Source organism: Carassius gibelio, chromosome B18 (assembly GCF_023724105.1).
Source record: "Carassius gibelio isolate Cgi1373 ecotype wild population from Czech Republic chromosome B18, carGib1.2-hapl.c, whole genome shotgun sequence".
Taxonomy (NCBI): domain Eukaryota; kingdom Metazoa; phylum Chordata; class Actinopteri; order Cypriniformes; family Cyprinidae; genus Carassius; species Carassius gibelio.
In genome coordinates this window covers 26,027,276-26,047,911 of record NC_068413.1, presented here as the reverse complement: position 1 = coordinate 26,047,911, position 20,636 = coordinate 26,027,276, and the positions used below count along the sequence as shown (strand labels likewise).

The following is a 20,636-nucleotide window of genomic DNA, read 5'->3' as shown; positions in this document are numbered from 1 at the left end:
TTAGAGTATAAATAATATCAAGCTCAAAGTTCAATGCCAAGTGAGATATTTTATTTAACAGAATTCGCCTACATCGAACTACCAGTTTGGACTACATCCCTCAACTTTCTTCAGTAATGATGTCACTAGAACAGTTTTTTGACTAACCTCTGCCCACAGGAATACACAAAAAAGGGGCATGGTCTTGTTGTGCTCCAATGGAGAAGAGGAAGAGTTGCGTTTGTAGAGTGTGTTTGTCGCCATGTCGTCGAAACGCTGTTATTTTCATCTCGGAGTCCAATCACCTTTGTTTACCCTTTCCAGGGATGCTGTACTTAGAGAACAATGGTTACAATTTATGTTTAACTATGTGCAGCACATTTTGCTGAGGACAGCTTCCTCAATCTCAATCATTTTAATGCCGGATACGTACAAAGATTATTCTTGAAAGATGGAGCAGTTCCCTCTTTCTCTGGAGAAGGCGTTGTGTATGGATCACAACCGGTAAGTGTATTTTATTTTTTAAGTTGCTGCGTTTAACAGTTTCTGTAACTCATTACACAAAGGCCAACGCTGTTTAGCTTTGTTAACTAGATGGTAGGGCTGTACAAAAAAATCAAATGCAATTTTCATGCGCATCTCATCAGTAAAGGCGCAGTAAAGGCGCCTGTGATTAGAAGTACAGTACATCTCCAGGATTGCTAGGTTTTCAAAACAAATCCTGCCCACTTGCTTCTCAAAACTACTCCAAAACTAGACTTGTGCCAGTATTCGGTAATGTGATATATTACGGTAATGAATATGCACAATAATGTTATCGTTAGGCACTTCTAAATAATTATATATTACAAATTATTCAGAATTTGGAATGCATTTTAAGAATACTATTCCCATCAACTGGTCAAAATGCACAACACCGCTGTCTGCTGCTTGAAAGACTCTGTGCGCTCTGATGTAAACAAGCAAGCATGAGAAACACATGGAGGAACATGTGAGGGACGAGCTGAATGAAAGCGCATTCACTCTCTGACAGCAGATGGCGCTAAACTGCAGACAAATATTTTACAAACTCGTATTTGGAGTGCAGAGAAGTGCCAGCCAAAGCGTGAAAGCACAGTTTGAATTTGGGAGATATGTGATGTCACTGAACGTTCTAAATCCCATGTGGCACTATACTTCCAAGGGCACAGAAATAATAATCCTTGATGTAGGACAGTAACCCTGAAAATTTTAACTCTTGTTTTTTAGTTGTCCCATTTTTTAGGATTCTGGACATTGCTGGAATTCCTGTATGGTGTTTTTGATCATGTGAAAAAGTTGTTTCTTATTTAGTTTGATTTAGGGAAATGGAGACTATATGTATTTAATGTGCGAGAACAATAGAACCCCATGTCACCTACAGTGTGCTTGCAGTATTCCCTCCTAATGACACCAGCCTAATTTATTTGGTTATTACACATTGAACATTTTTGTCCCACTAGTAAGCCCCACACTGTCACAAAGCATATCTGTAATCTGAATTGTAACAGAATACAGTTACTCTTCTTTTGTCCTTTTCATGTAACAGCATTCTAAATATCGTGTTGTTTCTAAAGCCAACATGTTCTGTAACACAACACCAAAAGCCAGAGAAAGAGAGATCATAATGTATGCAAAGTAGGCTTATTCATTATGACATTAAACATTCATGACCTGGTAAATGCTGTTAGGATTTTTCCAAAAACACACATTTACATTTCATATTCCACAGTTTAAAGTAACGTTCATCTCAGCCTGGAGTCTAAAGTGTCAAAATCTCCCCACACATCCTGTAATGTACATCCGTCTGTCTCTTTCTGGCTCAGGCTTGGCACAGCTTTCTCTTAATTGAATAAAGGGCTTAAGCTTCAACCTGCTTTTGAAGGTTCTTCTCTTACTACTTTTAAATTCATTACAATACACTGGAGACAAGGCTGTGGGCAGTGAGTGGGCCCTGAATAAATCAATGAATTAATTAAGAACTCAAAAGAAAAAGAGAACATCTGCCTCTGATCTACCCTGCTCCAGAACCCTCACATCAGCCCTCAAGGTAGCAATCTTCTTATCATATATAATTTTTCATAAAATCATATTATATTGCATATATTGAGGGGCAGCTGTGGCCTAATGGTTAGAGATTTGGAGTTGTAACCCAAAGGTCACTGGTTCAAGTCTCGTGCTGGCAGGGGTTGTAGGTGGGTGGGGGGTTAATGAACAGTGCTCTCTTTCACCCTCAATACCCTGTGTGTTCACTTCTCACTGCTGTGTATGTGTGCACTTGGATGGGTTAAATGCAGGGCACCAATTCTGAGTATGATTTACCATACTTGGCAAATGACACAACTTTCACTTTTGCATATGTGTATAGAGCATTTATCTTTCACACTAAGCTTAACATTTTAACCCAGGGCTAAGGCAATCCTTTTCAAAAAGAGGTAGGTTAATTAGCTCTGTGCCTCAAACAATGTTAATCACCATTTAGATATATGCATATTAAGCCATTGAGCATTAACCAAGGGTTTACAAATCTACAGTTTGAAAAATGGAAACCAAATTATCAAGAATTAATTACTAACCCAAAACAAATTATCAATGTTAAACAAGAACATAAAAAAATAATTAATTAAGTATTTCTGTATTCATTTTTTTCAACAATTTAGGGCTATGTTATATGTTCTCTTTTCCTCTGAATGTGAAAATATATTTTTAAATGTTTTGTACATTCAGGAATTGTAATGGAGTGTAGTTCAGTGTAGATATTATCACTGATTTTGATGGGTTCAACTGGTTTTTACGGAAGCAAATCCGGGGAATGACATATGTGGTCAGCGTTGCTCATGTGCCGATGAGTCTTGTAAAAAACCAACATTTGTTAACAGTAGCAAAGTAAGCAAAGTTTCCTTACTTAAGCCAAGGAAAACCAGTCTCCTCTTAGTTTATATCCAAAACCCTCTGATATTCTTCTTCTTTTTTTTTTTTTTTTTACTTCTAATTAGTGACCATTGCTTTATTTTGATCTTTCCACTGTGTTCCATGTACGTCACTTCTGAGTGGCGCATGCACAAAGTTGACCTCATACATCATTCCCCCAGAACTAGCTAGATCAAAGTGATTATTACGTTTTGAATACAGATATTTTTCTTTAAAAAACGCATAGAATTTGCTACAGAAGGCCTTTGTTCACCCCCCGGTGTGAATTTTCTTTTTTTTTAATGGATAAGCTTTTATTCAACTTCTCAAGGACCGATGCAGTGCAACACCCGATGAGTGGTATCAAGCAGCTTGAAAGATCAAAGACAATTTTTTAAATAACTTCAGCTGAATTTGTCTGAAAGGAGAAAGTCTTATACACCTAGGATGATTTCAGGGTGAGTACACATACACACAGAAAACTGGCTCACTGTTTGTCTTACTCTTCATAACATCAAACAGTTTTCAGAGTCATTCACACTGTCTGCAGTACAGATCAGGAAAGATTTGGCTTTTTACAGACACATACAGATACAGCAAACTTTTATCAGAGAAAGTGGTTTATATGGATGCATAATGGTTTTTATACTGAACAACCTGTATTATTACACCGAACACCAATACGACACGTAAACCATCCCCTTACAGAAAACTACTAGCAATTTTACAGGGACACAGGAAGTGTCTTAACCATGTTTATGTTGTAGTACCTATGTCACTCTGTACACATGTACATTTACATTTAGTCATTTAGCAGATGCTTATATCCAAAGTAATCGAACTATAAATAAAATATCCAGTTCTGAATCGTTTTTTCTTTTTTTTCATTTAGCCTAATGTTGTGGGATATGCATAGTGGCACTTCATATAAGTTGATATTCATACAAGTTGACAATCTGCTGTTTCAAACATTAAGTAAAAAAAATAATAATCCAGACAGTACTGTTTATGACTGTCACTGTTAAAACATTTGTGCTTGAATCTCCATTAGGCTACGGTGGGTTTTTTTATGCACGGGGAGGGGAGGGGGGTAGGTAGTAGAATATATTTGAATACATTGCACGATATTCGATATCCGTTCGAATTTGATTTTTCTCAAAAGTGACAGCCCTAAAAGCAACATACAGATCAGGACAATAGGAGCAATCAAAATCAACAAAAGAGCAATGATATGCAAAAGACTTTGACAAGTCTCAGTTAGCCTAACACAGTACAAGTAGCAAGAATGCAAATTTGTGCCCTCATTAACCATATATACCAGAACACACACACACACAGGTGCTACTCTATTAAAAGAAGTAGCAGTAATGGCTGTCAGAATGGCTGACCTGACTATTACACAGCTTCTCTCTGCTCTGCCCTTCTATTGATCACAGTGCCACACACTACTGATCCAGCAAACCAACCGCAAGCAGACATTGTCCCACCCTTTCCTTCATCTGTACATACACACTATCACAGAGGTCAGCTAATTGTCAGCACATAGAGGCTCTTTCCCTTAGATATCACACTATAGAGACTGTGTCTGTTCCCCGAACTAGAAAATACAAAAAACGTCCAAACCAAGTTAAGATTAACAATTTAATTGAGGTTCAACAAATAAAACTCAGATGCGATATGGATAAACACATGATAAAGCTTGGCTTATTGAATATCAGATCCCTTTCTCCAAAAACACTTTTTGTAAATAATATGATCACTGATCATAATCTAGATGTGCTCTGTTTGACAGAAACCTGGCTAAAACCTGATGATTACATTATTTTAAATGAGTCCACCCCCGAATATTACTATTATAAACATGAGCGCGTCTAAAAGGCAAAGGGGGAGGTGTTGCTTCAATTTATAACAATTTTTTTTCAGGATTTCTCAGAGGGCAGGCTTCAAGTATAAACAAATGTTAATGATAAATCCCCTGTTATGTTTGTACTGGCTACTGTATACAGACCACCAGGGCACCATGAAGACTTTATTAAAGAGTTTGGTGATTTTACATCCGGGTTAGTTCTGGCTGCAGATAAAGTTTAATAGTTCGTGATTTTAATATCCATGTTGATAATGAAAAAGATGCATTGGGATCAGCATTTATAGACATTGTGAACTCTATTGGGTTTAGATGAAACGTTTCAGGACCCACTCATTGTCGAAATCATACTCTAGATTTAATACTGTCACATGGAATTGATGTTGATAGTGTTGAAATAATGCAGCCTAGTGATGATATCTCAGATCATTATTTAGTTTTGTGCAAACTTCATGTAACCAAAATTGTAAATTCTACTTCTTGTTACAAGTATGGAAGAACCATCACTTCTACCACAAAAGACTGCTTTTTAAGTTATCTTCCTGATGTCTCCAAATTCCTTAGCATATCCAAAACCTCAGGACAACTTGATGATGTAACAGAAACTATGGACTCTGTCTTTTCTAGCATTTTAAATACAGTTGCTCCTTTACGCTTAAGGAAGGTTAAGGAAACCAGTATGACACCATGAGCATACTATGAGCATACTCACACCCTTAAGAGAGCAGCCCGAAAAATGGAGCGCAGCTGGAGGAAAATAAAACTAGAGGTATTTCATATTGCTTGGTTGGCCAATCCTACAGAAAAGCATTAAAAACTGCTAGAGCGGGTTACTTTTCTTCTCTTTTAGAAGAAAACAAACATAACCCCAGGTATTTATTTAATACAGTGGCTAAATTAACGAAAAATAAAGCCTCAACAAGTGTTGACATTTCCCAAAATCACAGCAGTAATGCCTTTATGAACTACTTTACTTCTAAAATCGATACTATTAGAGATAAAATTGCAACCATTCAGCCGTCAGCTACAGGATCGCATCAGACAGTTCCACTCATTCTCTACTATATGAGAGGAAGAATTGTATAAACTTGTTAAATCATCTAAACCAAAAACATGTATGCTAGACCCTATACCATCTAAGCTCCTAAAAGAGGTGCTTCCAGAAGTCATAGATCCTCTTCTGACTATTATTAATTCCTCATTGTCATTAGGATATGTCCCCAAAACCTTCAAACTGGCTGTTATTAAGCCTCTCATCAAAAAACACAACTTGGCCCCAAAGAACTAGTTAATTATAGACCAATCCCGAATCTCCCTATTCTGTCCAATATACTAGAAAAGGTGGTATCCTCACAATTATATTCCTTCTTAGAGTAAAAATGGTATATGTGAGGATTTCCAGTCAGGATTTAGACCATGTCATAGTACTGACACTGCTCTCCTTAGAGTTACAAATGACCTGCTCTTATCATCTGATCGTGGTTGTATCTCTCTTTTAGATTTATTGGATCTTAGTGCTGCGTTTGACACAATTGACCACAACATTGTTTTGCATAGACTTGAACACTTTGTTGGCATTAATGGAAGTGCATTAGCATGGTTTAAATCGTACTTATATTACTGCCATCAGTTCGTAGCAGTGAATGAAGATGTATCATATCGATCACAAGTGCAGTATGGAGTACCTCAAGGCTCAGTACTAGGGCCGCTACTCTTCATGCTTTACATGTTACCCTTGGGAGAACATCAGGAAACATGGTGTTAGCTTTCACTGTTATGCTGATGATACTCAGCTCTATATTTCTTTGCGGCCCGGTGAAACACACCAATTTGAAAAACTAATGGAATGCATAGTCAATATAAAAAACTGGATGATGAGTAATTTCTCACTGCTAAATTCTGAAAAAACAGAGGTGTTAATTATAGGACCTAAAAACTCTGCTTGTAATAACCTAGAACACTGTCTAAGACTTGATGGTTGCTCTGTCAATTCTTCTTCATCTGTTAGGAACCTAGGTGTGCTATTTGATCGCAATCTTTCCTTAGAAAGCCACGTTTCTCGCATTTGTAAAACTGCATTTTTCCATCTCAGAAATATATCTAAACGGCCTATGCTCTCAATGTCAAATGCAGAAATGTTAATCCATGCATTTATGACCTCAAGGTTAGATTATTGTAATGCTTTATTGGGTGGTTGTTCTGCACGCTTAGTAAACGAACTACAGTTAGTCCAAAATGCAGCAGCAAGAGTTCTTACTAGAACCAGGAAGTATGACCATATTAGCCCGGTCCTGTCAACGCTGCACTGGCTCCCTATCAAACATCGTATAGATTTTAAAATATTGCTTATTACTTATAAAGCCCTGAATGGTTTAGCACCTCAGTATTTGAATGAGCTCCTTTTACATTATAATCCTCTATGTCCGCTGCGTTCTCAAAACTCAGGCAATTTGATAATACCTAGAATATCAAAATCAACTGCGGGAGGCAGTTCATTTTCCTATTTGGCGCCTAAACTCTGGAATAACCTACATAACATTGTTCGGGAGGCAGACACACTCTTGCAGTTTAAATCTAGATTAAAGACCCATCTCTTTAACCTGGCTTACACATAACATACTAATATGCTTTTAATATCCAAATCCATTAAAGGATTTTTAGGCTGCATTAATTAGGTAAACCGGAACCGGGAACACTTCCCATAACACCCGATGTACTTGCTACATCATTAGAAGAATGGCATCTACGCTAATATTAGTCTGTTTCTCTCTTATTCCGAGGTCACCTTAGCCACCAGATCCAGTCTGTATCCAGATCAGAGGGTCACTGCAGTCACCTGGATCCAGTACGTATCCAGACCAGATGGTGGATCAGCACCTAGAAAGGACCTCTACATCCCTGAAAGACAGCGGAGACCAGGACAACTAGAGCCCCAGATACAGATCCCCTATAAAGAACTCGTCTCAGATGACCACCAGAACAAGACCACAGGAAACAGATGATTCTTCTGCCCAATCTGACTTTGCTGCAGCCTGGAATTGAACTACTGGTTTCGTCTGGCCAGAAGAGAACTGGCCCCCCAACTGAGCCTGGTTTCTCCCAAGGTTTTTTTCTCCATTCTGTCACCGATGGAGTTTTGGTTCCTTTCTGCTGTCACCTCTGGCTTGCTTAGTTGGGGTCACTTCATCTACAGCGATATTGTTGACTTGATTGCAAATATATGCACAGACACTATTTAAACTGAACAGAGATGATATCACTGAATTCAATGATGAACTGTCTTTAACTATCATTTTGCATTATTGACACACTGTTTTCCTAATGAATGTTGTTCAGTTGCTTTTACGCAATGTATTTTGTTTAAAGCGCTATATAAATAAAGGTGACTTGGCTTGAATTCACACTCACATCTGGAATGCACACTCACACCATGGACATCATTTTCTTGTTTGAAGTCTAGCTGATTGTGATGCCACATTAATGTAACCTTAATAATATTCAAAATATTAAATTATCCTATGCTAATATACTTCTGCTAAATTGCCTTAGACATACCACACTGACTTCTCATTAGGGTACAAAAAACAGACCAAATATTTAACCATAACCTTTTACTGTATTGATAAATACATGGCACTTGGAATTTCAGTATCATGATCAAATTATCTACATATTACATTGGATATAGTCATTAAACCAATGGTGTAATGCAGTGATACATTTTATTTGTCAACTTAATGTCAGATTTTGGATTTTGTGGGTTACCAGATAAATGCTTCCATCTGAAGTTGTAACCAGCCATGAAATGTTAGTCTCTTTATAAACTTTTTGCATAATGCAAAAGTCAAGAATTAAAAACCAGCTATAGTAAAACATGGCAGGATTTGTGAATGATGTCTATGTTCACAACACACAAATGAACTGCTGCTGTCGTTACCAGCCTTTAATTAGTATATTGGATACTATAAAATCTTAAAAACAACTCAAATATAATTTTGTCCCCAAATTGGCCCCAAGACTTCAGAGAAATTTTGAGGCACCAGATTTTAATATGCACAAAATTTAATTCTGTGACTTAGATTATGTTAAAACTGCTCTTGAATCAGAAATATGTGACTTAGCACATAACTTACATGCAAAAATTTTTGTGATAGTTCTTGTTTTGTCTATCATTATAGTATCCAGTCACTTGGTTGTATTAGATACATTTTGGTTTGTGCATAATTTTTAAAGGCCTGTGTGTGTTTACATGTGTATGTATTTGCAAACTGTATGCTCAGTGAAGCACAGCATTTGATCAAGACCCAGTATGCTGTGTGTACAGACCTTTTGAAGTGAAGTTTTGGGAAATCCTGTGCAGTCTTAAAAGTCATCGCCACTGTTAATATTTGAAATGGTTAGAAAATTTAAATAGTTAATAAATATTAATTCCTGTGACATTAGTGAAAATTAAAACACAGGCAGGTCAAATACATAAAAGGTGGTTGATAAGTTCCTAATGGGCAGAGAGCATAAAAAAGACGAGAGAGAGAAACGGGTGAGTTCAAGCTCTCACTAATGCACTAATCACTTTGATTTCCATTTAGCCGCCGACTCTGATGTTATTTATCATGCTTAACAAAACCACCCGTCTCTCCCTCGCCCTCTGTTTTTCTTGGTATGGCCCGTTGTTTAACCAGCAGTGGAATGCTATCCTCAGTGTTTCCCTCCCTCTCACCCACCCGTCTGCTGACCCTTAGTTCTTAGCAGCCAAACTGCCTTAATATATCGAGGCCTCTTCATACTATAAGCATATAATCCATCACAGTTTCAACATTCCTGCCTCCACAACCTCCAGCAAATTACCCTGACATGTAGATTTTTGCTAATATCTTACTTTACCAGGAGAACATTAGAGCTTGTTCCTCAGGCCATGCAGTCTGACAGCATTATGGTTTTAACTAAACATGTTTTAGATAAAATCTGATCAATTTTCTTCTTTTTGCCTTCAAACTAGTATTAAAGGAAGAAATGGCATCCAATTATGTAAGGCACTGTTGTTTATTCAACAGCAGAAAATGTAGGATTGAGCTTGTAACATCCATCAATCCAAACATGTCAGGTTTAGATATTAAATATCAAAGATGCAGCCTACTGGCCTTGGTGACAGTAGCAGAAAAAGAAAATCATTTCAGAGGTGGAGCAAGTTACATTTTCACAAAAGATTATGAAGTCTTTAGTTCAATCAGGACCACTTCCGTCAAGTATATTTAATGGCAATTATAATTGCATACAGTTAGTGTTGGCGGTATGGTTATGTTTTGGGCAACACTCCACACGCCTGTCCATGCAGCCATGCTTGGACAGAGAGGGGAAAGCAGCAAGACAAACCCCCCTGGGGTACAGAACAGAACCATAAGCATACATAATTACAATTCTCAATTACATGAGTTGTAAACAAAATGTCATGAAGACTGCTTCCAATGAAGACAGTGTAAAGAAAGAACAAATAAGATCAGATTACAGGTTCAGTTGGTGGAGTTGGGGTTGGAGGAGGGAGTTAATTGCAAGCAGCAATGCGATGGAGAGACACTAAATAATGGGAATTTAAATAGACCACAAGAGATAGGCGTCAAGACTGGATTGGTACGCGTCAGGAACAGTTGACTGTCAGCTGATGCAAGCGTGACTCACGTGACCTGACTGAACTAACGCAATGCTCGATTTTGTTAGAATAATATGCATTAGACAAAGACATGTATGACTGTATGTATTAATAAAGAAGTCTGAATTAATTTAAACTTTGATTAGACTAAAATGCTTCCATGAAAGCAACGGGATGAAATATGAAATAATATTTTTTGCCATTAGTGTGAGCTTCACACCTACTCTTGGCTTATATCATGACTCCATCTTGTCTTTTTACCGGAAATTAGCAACAACCCCTTTAAAGCCTGCAGGCTACTGGGAGAAATTACACATTAGTGAAAAAATTACAGAGACAGAACAGAGAAAGATGGACACTGCGGGAAAATCTGGTGTGTAATAGTAAGATTTCAGCTGTAATCACGACCTGGGGTGCGTTTCCCCTACAATGACATAACACGCTGAATAACCACCATGGTATGATGCATCTTTATGGAAACGAACTAGCTAGTCAGGACTGTTTCCCAAAACCATAGTACCCGTTTAAACTGTGTTTATTCTTGTATTTCCGGCAGGCTAGATGCGTCTATGGCGTATTGCTGCCCTCCTCTGTTCTCCAATCGTTAGGGTTATTTATAGCTGATACTACTCTATATCTTTTTGTATATTCCAATGCTTCGCAGATATTCCATCAGTTTTTTCACTTTGTTCCAGCTGTCCAAATTTAACAAAGAACATAAACTAAGAACAGTTTCTCAAATTTCTCCCAGTTCCCTAAACAATTTCCTCCTCTGATGAGAGAACCTCATGCATTGTATTAATACATGCATCACTGTTTCCTTATCTCCATATTCACAATGTCCATCAGGATGTTTTCCAATCAGAGCCAGCCCACTACTCAGCCCACAATGCCCAAGACTCATTCTGGATATGACTACTGCATCTCTTCTCTGACATCTGTATTTACTTTCGTTCTGTACCATTCTTTGTACTACATAATAAGCTCTCCCATTCCTTTCACACTCCTATGACCTTTGCCACATTTCTTTTACTGACCTATTTATTATTTCTGTTTAATCTGGTGACCCATACTGCAAATTAAATTGTACCCTTTCCATCTCATCTGCCTCCTCATTACCCATGTGCGCCGGAACCCACAAAAACTCCACCTCATACCCTGCTTTGTGGAATTTATATAGCACCTGCAAAATTTCCATAAGTACATCTGGTCTGGAATTAGATTTGCACTCTTTAATTGTAATAAGGGTTGCGGCTGAATCACTACATATGACTGAATATTCCCATTTGTTATTTTCTACCCACCTTCCTGCCCATAAAACTGCTACCAACTCTGCAATAAATACTGACACATGATCAGGAATCCTCCATCCTTTTTTATATCCTAATTCAGGTATGCTTATACGTACCAAAAGCCCCTTTAACACTTTCAGGGTCCTTTGACCCATCAGTATAAATTTGTAGATGGCCTCCCCACATTTGACACTGCCTGGTTTTTATCTCCTCCACTACAATCTATTACATCTTTCTTTTATTTGTTTTCACAAATATAAATCAACATTGGGATTTTAAACTATATTGGTTTGAGCCGTTGTCGTTCTTCTTCTTCGATCTAATGGCTGACTGGAGCCATGAGCACATTCCGCCACCTACAGTAATTTGGTTTTATTTTCTCTTTTTTTCTACTCGAAATTACACTTTTGAAATTGTTACATAGGAGTCGAGTAATGACGAATCATTAATTTATTCAGCGAAATACATTATATACACACGGAGTCAAAAATGTGCTCTTTTCTGATCCCAATGTCAATCATTTCACAATTTCATATAAATACTATTTCTTGTATAATATTGATAGGTTACTTAACCACAATTGAAAAAAAGATGGGTTTTGAATATCTGTGATGTAGTATTGTGGACACCTGTTGCTTATTTTGCTAAGTTTTTCCTATTTAAGTCTCCTTGCCATCCAGCCATGTGTTAATGAAAATTACACGAAAACCCCAATTTTCAAAGCATGAAATTGCAGTTCTTTTGGAGGAGGTGGAAAATATTAAAGTCCAGCTATTTTCAAAGCTGGTAAATAGCATTACGAATGCTGACAAAAATAAAATCTGAATCTGCCCAGAAGAAGTCAGGAATAAATGAAGGGACTTTGTAAGAGTGACAAAATGGAGGGCTGCGGCATGTAAGAGGGAAGCAAACAAAACTGATGGGGTATCAATTCAGTTCCTCCTGTCCCAGAGGAAGATAACGTTTTGGCCATCCTGGGGTCTGTCGCAATGGAAGGATCCTTGGAGGTATAGATACATGTGCATCCACCAGGCCTTTGCCTTCAAAGTTCAGGCCTCCAACATCAAACCTTTTCCACCCTGGGCTCCTCTAACATCAGAACCCCTCCTGCCTGGGCCTTTAACATCAGGCTTCACATCTTCAGAGGGCAATAAGAAGAAATTATGCTTTAAATTCAGTTGTTAGCAACACTGCATTATTATGCTGTTAGAAATTTATGGAGGTGATGGGTGATGGTCTGATGGGTGGGTGATGGAACCACAAATTACTCTTTTGTGTGGGCAACTTCTCCAGTTTGCAGGTGGTGATAGCTGACTGCTGGGAGACAGTGTATATCCTCTTCACCCATACCTCCTGACACCTGTGCAGCATCCAGCCACCACTGCAGTTTAAACCATTTGTTTAATCTGACATAATTTCTGTTAAATATTTGGTTTATTTGCCGATATGCATTAAATAAACACTTTAAAACATTTTTAAAAAACTTTTGCAAACAGTGTATATACTGTGTGGCTCTCTCTCTCTCTCTCGCTCTCTCTCTCTATATATATATATTTGTAAAAACAAAAAAATCACTCACTTATTTATACATTTTTGTTACTTTATTTTTGTCACTGTCTTCAGCTGGTGTGCCTGGGAGGGCCACCAGATGACACTGTCTTTTTGTGAGTGTTGTGTTTTATTTGGTGCCATGTGCTCTCTCCTGTCTATTTTCTGACTACACCCATCTTGTTATCTCATTATTGTTTTATATTATAAAACAATAATGACAATAAAAAACAATAAAAAAAAGGGCCAGACTAGGTTTTACCACTTGAAACGAATTTGTAGGGATCTGCAGTGAATACCATTTAATACCAGCATTTTACAGCATTCAGAACTCCAAACCTTTCATATTTGTGTTTTCTTTTCCTGTTTTTATATTTGTTTTCATAGTTACTGATCATGCTCACCTGCTGTCAATTATCTAATTTAATGCTACCTTCAAGTGCACATAGAAAACTTGTACCAAATAGCTACATTTGAATTGCGAAATATTAATTTCTAGCACTTATTATGGTATTGCAACAAAATGTTTTGTTTACATAAATTCAAACTGATTAATTTGTAATATACATATTATACTAATATATATATATATATATATATATATATATATATATATATATATATATGTGTGTGTGTGTGTGTGTGTGTGTGTGTGTGTGTATTTTTAATAAAGATTCAATATTTCAAGCATTTAAACCTAAGATGTAATCCATGAGAATTCCCAGTGGTTTAATGTAAATTTTTACACAAGCTCTTTGTGTTGAGTTGTGTTGTGTTGATGTAAAGGTTGTTTTACAGTAGCATTGAAAAGATTAAGGAAGGGTCTCATTTTGTTATATAAAATGACTGGAAAATTGGTTGTCACAGAAGATTTCTGGTGTTTTTATACACCTGAAGGTAAAGTGTGAGGCCTTCAAATAAAAGGGAGAAAAAATGTGAGAAAAGAAAAGAAGAAATTGAGCTGTCAAGAGCCAAGAGAGAAATGCTCAAATTGAACAGAAAAGTCAAGAGGGGATTGCTAAAAGGAAGCGGCTGTCATACAGCTGATCAGAGATAACGGCTTACACACACAAAATTCGTAAGAGCAAATTTCATGCTGTGAAGCAACACACTATGTTTGGTGTGTGTGTGTATGAGTGTGTGTGGACACGTGGAAAACGCTAGGCTAGGCGCGTCTTTCTTCTCCTTTCCAAAGCGCTCGTGCATTTGCGCCCCTGAGGGCATAGACCTGCTCTCTCCATGAAGACGCGGAAATTTCAGCAAAGGATAAATGGATTTGCAGCTCTAAAAATCGCTTGCAGTAGGCTAGCTCTGCTACTAAATTTATTTCAAAATTGCAATCCACATACAACTATGATCAGCTGTTCCTTCATCTTGGCTGAGCTTTCAACGTTGTTACGGGAAAGGATGAAGCTGATTGGTTAGTTTTTGTCACATGACCCGTGGTGCGCTTGCGACATTCTGAAAAGATGAGATGTTTTTACATTTTGCTGTATCTAAAACGTACCGAACCGTACCGAACCGAACCGTGACATCAGTGTATCGTATCGAACCAAACCGTGAATTTTGTGAACCGTTACACCCCTAATGTTAACATATATGTATACGTAAATAAGCATGCAAACATGAACATATATACATAATTATAAAAAAAAAATTGTTTTATGGTGAAGGCAGTAGATTTCAACAATGTCCTTACTACGTTTCTGTGCCTTGAACATGATAGAAACCTTGCAGCCTATGGAGGGCTTCATAAAAATATCTTAATTTGTTTTCCGAAGATGAAAGAAGGTCTTACTGGTTTGGAAATACATGATGGTGAATAATTAATGGGAACATTTGAATTTTTAGGTCAACTCTCCCTTTAACTCCGTTAAACATATTTTTCTACTGGTTCTATGGTTTCTATGTGTTTGTTTCAGAGGACAGTGCCAGTGTAATTTTTGTTACAGTTAGAAAGGACTGCTGCTCTATCAAGTACCATGGTACAGACACAATTATACCCTTAGAAGCACTGCTCTGGTGCATTTCAAACATGCTCACACAAACATGCATCTCATTAAATCACAGCTTTCAGTACAGTACTCAAGGGGGAATAATAAATACACTAATTAGAGAACAGCAACTAAAATGACCTTGGTGTTTTCTACAACTGTACATTATCTTTACAGAAGCAGAGAGAGGTGGTGACACGAAACACAGCTTGTGCTCTGGTCTGTTGTTAGCAAACTAGGTCAAAAGCTGGCTAACATTAAAGCACCAGCAATACAAATTAAGATGAATTAAATGCCGCATTGTGTTAGTACAGTGCAAGAGAGAGAGAAGGAATCATGTAAATGAGCTAGAGACAGTGTGGTGCAGCATTACACCCTGCTGAGATAGCATACCTACTCTCTGGCTGTTAGTTGCTCTGGTGGGCCTGGAGCAGAATTAGGGGGCTATGGGTAATAAGAGGGGCTAAAACAGGGTCCGATTGGAGGGGTGGGGCCACTTCTGAGCCTTAGCCCTACTGCAGGGGCATCCCACACTGCCAGTCAAAACACCAACCTGCCCTCCATATGATTGTTCTGCGCCTGCCAGCTATCTCCCACCACTCCCCACTGAGCTCAGAGCTGGCACCTCTTGCCCGCCACCAAATCTGTCCTCAAGCCTTGTGCCTACTCCAGTTGTCCTCCTCTGTTCTGTGTGCCCACACAATGCATGCGGAGCAACCCTGGACCCCAGAAGCGCTCTGGCCTGCTGACTGGCTAACAGGCCACAGTTGCCATATGGAGACTCCTGCCATCAGATCTCCTTGCTCTGTCATCCTCTGCCTCTTCCATCTGAGCGCACCCACCATGTGCTGGAGCTGAGCCTGTAAGCAGATTGTTCGCCCCCGCTTCGTTCTTGTATTCTCTTCTTACTGGTTTATAGACAATCTCCTCTTGTTATTTAGCCCCACAGAGCAGGCTAGACCAAACAAACATGCAGAAATAGATGAACTACTATAGCATTTTGTGCTCCATTTGACATGACTGCACTTTATTGTGTATACTTTCCTGCATTTGCGTTATGTGCCAATTGCTACATCCATGCTTCTTGATTACACAGTAATCACTTATCTACTGCTAAATTCATATTGCGGATGCATATTGCATGTTTTTAAAAACATGTGTATGGATTGATATATATATATATATATATATATATATATATATATATTTAGCCCATCCTGTAATAAACAGATGATGACAGATTGGTAATCTTCTCATCCTCTTCTGGCCAAAGCTGATCTCTCAATCACGCCCAGCTAGCTTGGCCTTCACTCCCATTACTTTAATCCTCCACTGACCAAATAGCCTATTAGGTAGCTTTTGGGAAAGAAAGAGGTAATGATACAGCGGAGATCATCGGAGATCAGCCCATTCTTCTCTAAACACTTGACTGCCAGAACTTATATACTACAAAAACATTGGTGTGATAACATCCTTCCTAGCAAGCATCTTCCCTGATTGACAATGATTCATCAAACAAGTACAAGCTCACAAAAGATACAGGTACAAGCAAACATGAGCCATAGCACTATTTTTCAGCAAGGCTCAAGCCAGTGTTGTAGTCGAGACCAGCTCATTCGAGTCCGAGTCCAGATCGAGTCCAGAGAGGGTCGAGTCCGAGTCAAGACCGAGTTCAGAAAGGGTCGAGTCCGAGTCAAGACTGAGTTCAGAAAGGGTCGAGTCCGAGTCAAGACCGAGACCAGAGAGATTGGGTCTGAGACAAGACCTAAAGAAATCTTCAAGAGTATGTCAAATGTTTGGTGGAAACAATAAAGGTTAAAAGGGCCACATAGTATGTGGTGTAAAGGTAATTTTATTAGTATTATGAAGTGTTACTTGTCAATATTAAGTGCTCATTTTCACATAACATCGTTGTACCACTATACACATCCATATAACCTTTTTAGTACACATAATATTACTGTACGACTCTATATTGTAATTCTATATAACCTTTCTAGTACAAGTAACATTACTGTACCACTATACCTGTAAATGTTCAACTGTAACAGCTTTTACATAACTTTTAACCTTGAAGCTTAACTAATGACTGCTAATATCCTTACAATGTCTTGGATTATGTGCACTTTAGATGTTGTGAAGATTACAGATGGGCATAATTACTTTTCAAAAAAATAAGTGAGGAGACCATCCAGCTACCCAACCAAGCACGATGTGGTCTCATGATCAATCCACCCCAACTAAAAACTCTCTCTACTGGCGCAGAGGAAGCGGGGACTGACAACAGTTACCATTTCATCACTTTCTGTAACAGCAACGGATAATCTAATGCTAATTTCCCTGGATGGTGCATTTTAATGCAGGGTAAAATACACACTAGTCGAAGTTTTTTTAGTTACGGAGGCAGGAGGGTAACTTAAGGCCGGTGACACACTGGCTGCGTGGCGTCTCTACTGCGTGCAAGAAACGTGGTGGCTGCTTCGCGTTTTCTGTGTCTTTACACACCAGAAGCGTGCCTGCACGCGGCGCTTGGCGCGCTGCTGCGGCTGTAGGTGACATAGAGGGAGGCCGCCAAAAAACCAGGCTCTTTATTTTTTTTATTACAATATCAAATTTATTTTTTTATTTTTTTACACACCTACTGATAAGACACCGTCAACAGTATTGACGGCAAAATAGAGTATGTTTGACAGGTGCAATATTTGAATATCGATCATTATTAATTTATTTTTAAAATTACATTTATATCTGAATTTATGTCAACCTATAGACTTTCAAATATCAAAATGTCATGAATTAATATGTATTTGTGTACAAAATGACATATAAACATATTTTCCTAGTATATTTTGCCTGGAAACGCTTCCCACATGCATGCGTGTCGCGTGAATAATAGGCGTCGGTTCTATTTCTAGCATGCGCGCGTTTTCCGCGCGTCTCACGCAGGCAGTCTGCAAGATCTAACCTGTTAACATGGGAGCCGAATTAAAAACAGACACGCCACGCAGCTGAGGCGCTTGCGCCACGCATCCAGTGTGTTGCTGGCCTAACGTCTCACGTCAAAAGAAAATCACCAGTCATTGGATGTGTCATTCATACATCAATTTAAATAAACATCAACATACAGTAATAATCATGAAATATTTGGATTGGGACTCGAGTGGACTCGGGCATAAGTCCGATTCCTAATATGTTCGAGTCCGAGTCAATACCGAGTCAAAATGCACACGAGTCCATGACAAGACCGAGACCATTAAAATACGGTCTCGAGACCGAGTCCAAGACCGAGTCCGAGTCTCGAGTACTCAACACTGGCTCAAGCCTTTCCAAAGAAAGAAAGATTATTTATTCTTATGCAGATGGAAAGCCTACATTAGAGAGGTGTTTACAGTTGGGTTATACCTCAGAGCTTTCTCGCTCGAGAAACCAGAGTCGAACCAGACAAATTAAAGAGTCTATCAAAGCTGTGTGTTGAAACACGAGCCGAATTCCTCAGGAAGTCATAAATCAGTTCTAGTGCCACAAGAACCAAGCAAGATGACCAACCAACTTGTTCACACAACAGCTTTCAACATTAACACCACTAGAACAATTATTTACAATTTCAATTCAAAGAAGAGAAATTTGGTGTCCTGACAATCATTTATTTGTCAAATATATCATAACCTGGTAATAGGAATCATGTCCAAAATTAGACCCTGCAAGGCAGGAAAATTCGGACCACATGCTTGGTAAGATAAACATATGATTTATGATACCCCCGAGCCAAGACAATATCTGATTGGTCAAGACAACATTTGATGTGTGGCCAACAGGCCAGTTTAAATACTTAGGACAACATAAAATCTTTGCTTTTAGTCTCTAGCTTTTAGTCTCTAGCTATGCTGCTGCTATTAGCCATGCCAGCTTTTAGTTCTAGCCTTGCTTGTGCTATCAGTCATGCCTGCTCTTAGCTTTTAGCTTGTAGCTTTGCTACCTAGCTTTAGCTTCTCTAGCCATGCTGTTTAATCATCACTGTTTGAGCGCGGTTCCAGCGTGCTTCGGCCTGCAAGCCTGCTGCTACTTAGCCACTATGAGAAGGAACATAACTTTGTCTCGTCAAACCTTAGTTCTTTTCTTTTCCGTTTGAGAGTTTCGTGTTCTGAGTTAAATTTTGTAACGTCGACCTCGTCTGCGCGTTTCAGCTCCAACGCCCAACAACCACGGGCTTCCCAAGACGTCACTTCAGCGACTGAACTTCCAGCCAATCAGACATCGGGATACCCCTTTCAACGGGAGTCCCCTTCACAGGAAACCAAGGCAATGTATCCTCAGACGTTTGTGCTGGTGTGTCTAATATAATTTTAACCCCATTGAGGAACTCAATGAGAGCGTTAATTAAGTGATTGATGGTTGTTCATGTCTATGCAATTTGACGTATTGCTGTGAACTTGGGATTCCATATTTCCATTCTCTTAAACTCATCTTTCCCTAACTTTCGATCTTCCTGCAACTTGTGTGAATATGTGAGTGCGTGCGTTTATGTGTTAGATTAGTTTATATGTCTTAGATTTATCTAATAAAGCCTTATTCATATTGAAAAGAGAAGTATCTTGTGTTTTGTGCTTACAAGTTAATGTCTTAAACTGCCGATCTTGTTACTGTGCTAATTGATAGTGTTTTCACTATACTTTGGATATTAGTATCCAGCGCAGATTTAATGTTAAACGGCTTGTTCAGTGAATCGCAGGGCGTCTCAGTGATCAGCCGTGAAACTGTGATTCTGTTCAAATTCCCTTTAAATTATTAAATGATTCCCTTTGAGCTAAATCGACCTGTTTCCGTTACACTCAGACTTGGGCAACTTTACAGAAGGCAGATGCACCCACATCAACCCACCTCCCACTGACGCTGATTCTGAGGGAATGTAAACAGATAAAATAAACAGGCCATCAAGTTTGAGAGAAGAGGTAGGAAGCGGAAGAGACATGAAGAATTGGAGATAAGAAAAGGAATTTCTATTTTGGGACTCTTTAAAGGCTTAGCACTTAAACCAATCTGATTTTAAATGATTCTTAACAGTCTGCATATCATGGCTCAAAAGAACTGCAAAAAAAGGGAAGATGTCGTAAAGTCTTCCTTCGCAGCATAGTTGGTGTAAAATATATTGTTTCCTGTTTTTTGCTTAAAATTTCACAGGAAAAGTGCTATAGTATTAGCCCCCAGTATATATATTTTCTATATTTTTCATGCGTTTTTTTCTGATGCCAGAGGCTTTTGGTGGGCCGAAACAGAAGATAACACAACATTCAACTGGAATCCGTCAATGTGCTGTAAACATACTTTGAAGCCAAAAAGGGAGAGAAAATCTCAGGCTGTAGTACATTGGAGTACACTTGCCTTGTTTA

At 38.5% G+C, this 20,636-nt stretch overlaps 1 protein-coding gene and 1 long non-coding RNA gene across 2 annotated transcripts in view; both read right to left on the bottom strand.

The window, feature by feature from the left end:
* LOC127977424 (genetic suppressor element 1-like) overlaps positions 1-20,636 on the bottom strand; it is an 870,445-nt gene that overhangs the window by 403,072 nt on the left and 446,737 nt on the right. The window lies entirely within an intron of this gene.
* The window catches only part of LOC127977467 (uncharacterized), a 75,051-nt gene continuing 61,005 nt past the window's right edge, over positions 6,591-20,636 (bottom strand). Inside the window, exon 3 of the long non-coding RNA XR_008158243.1 lies at positions 6,591-7,150. This is a non-coding gene — a long non-coding RNA (uncharacterized LOC127977467). The remainder of the gene's footprint in view (positions 7,151-20,636) is intronic.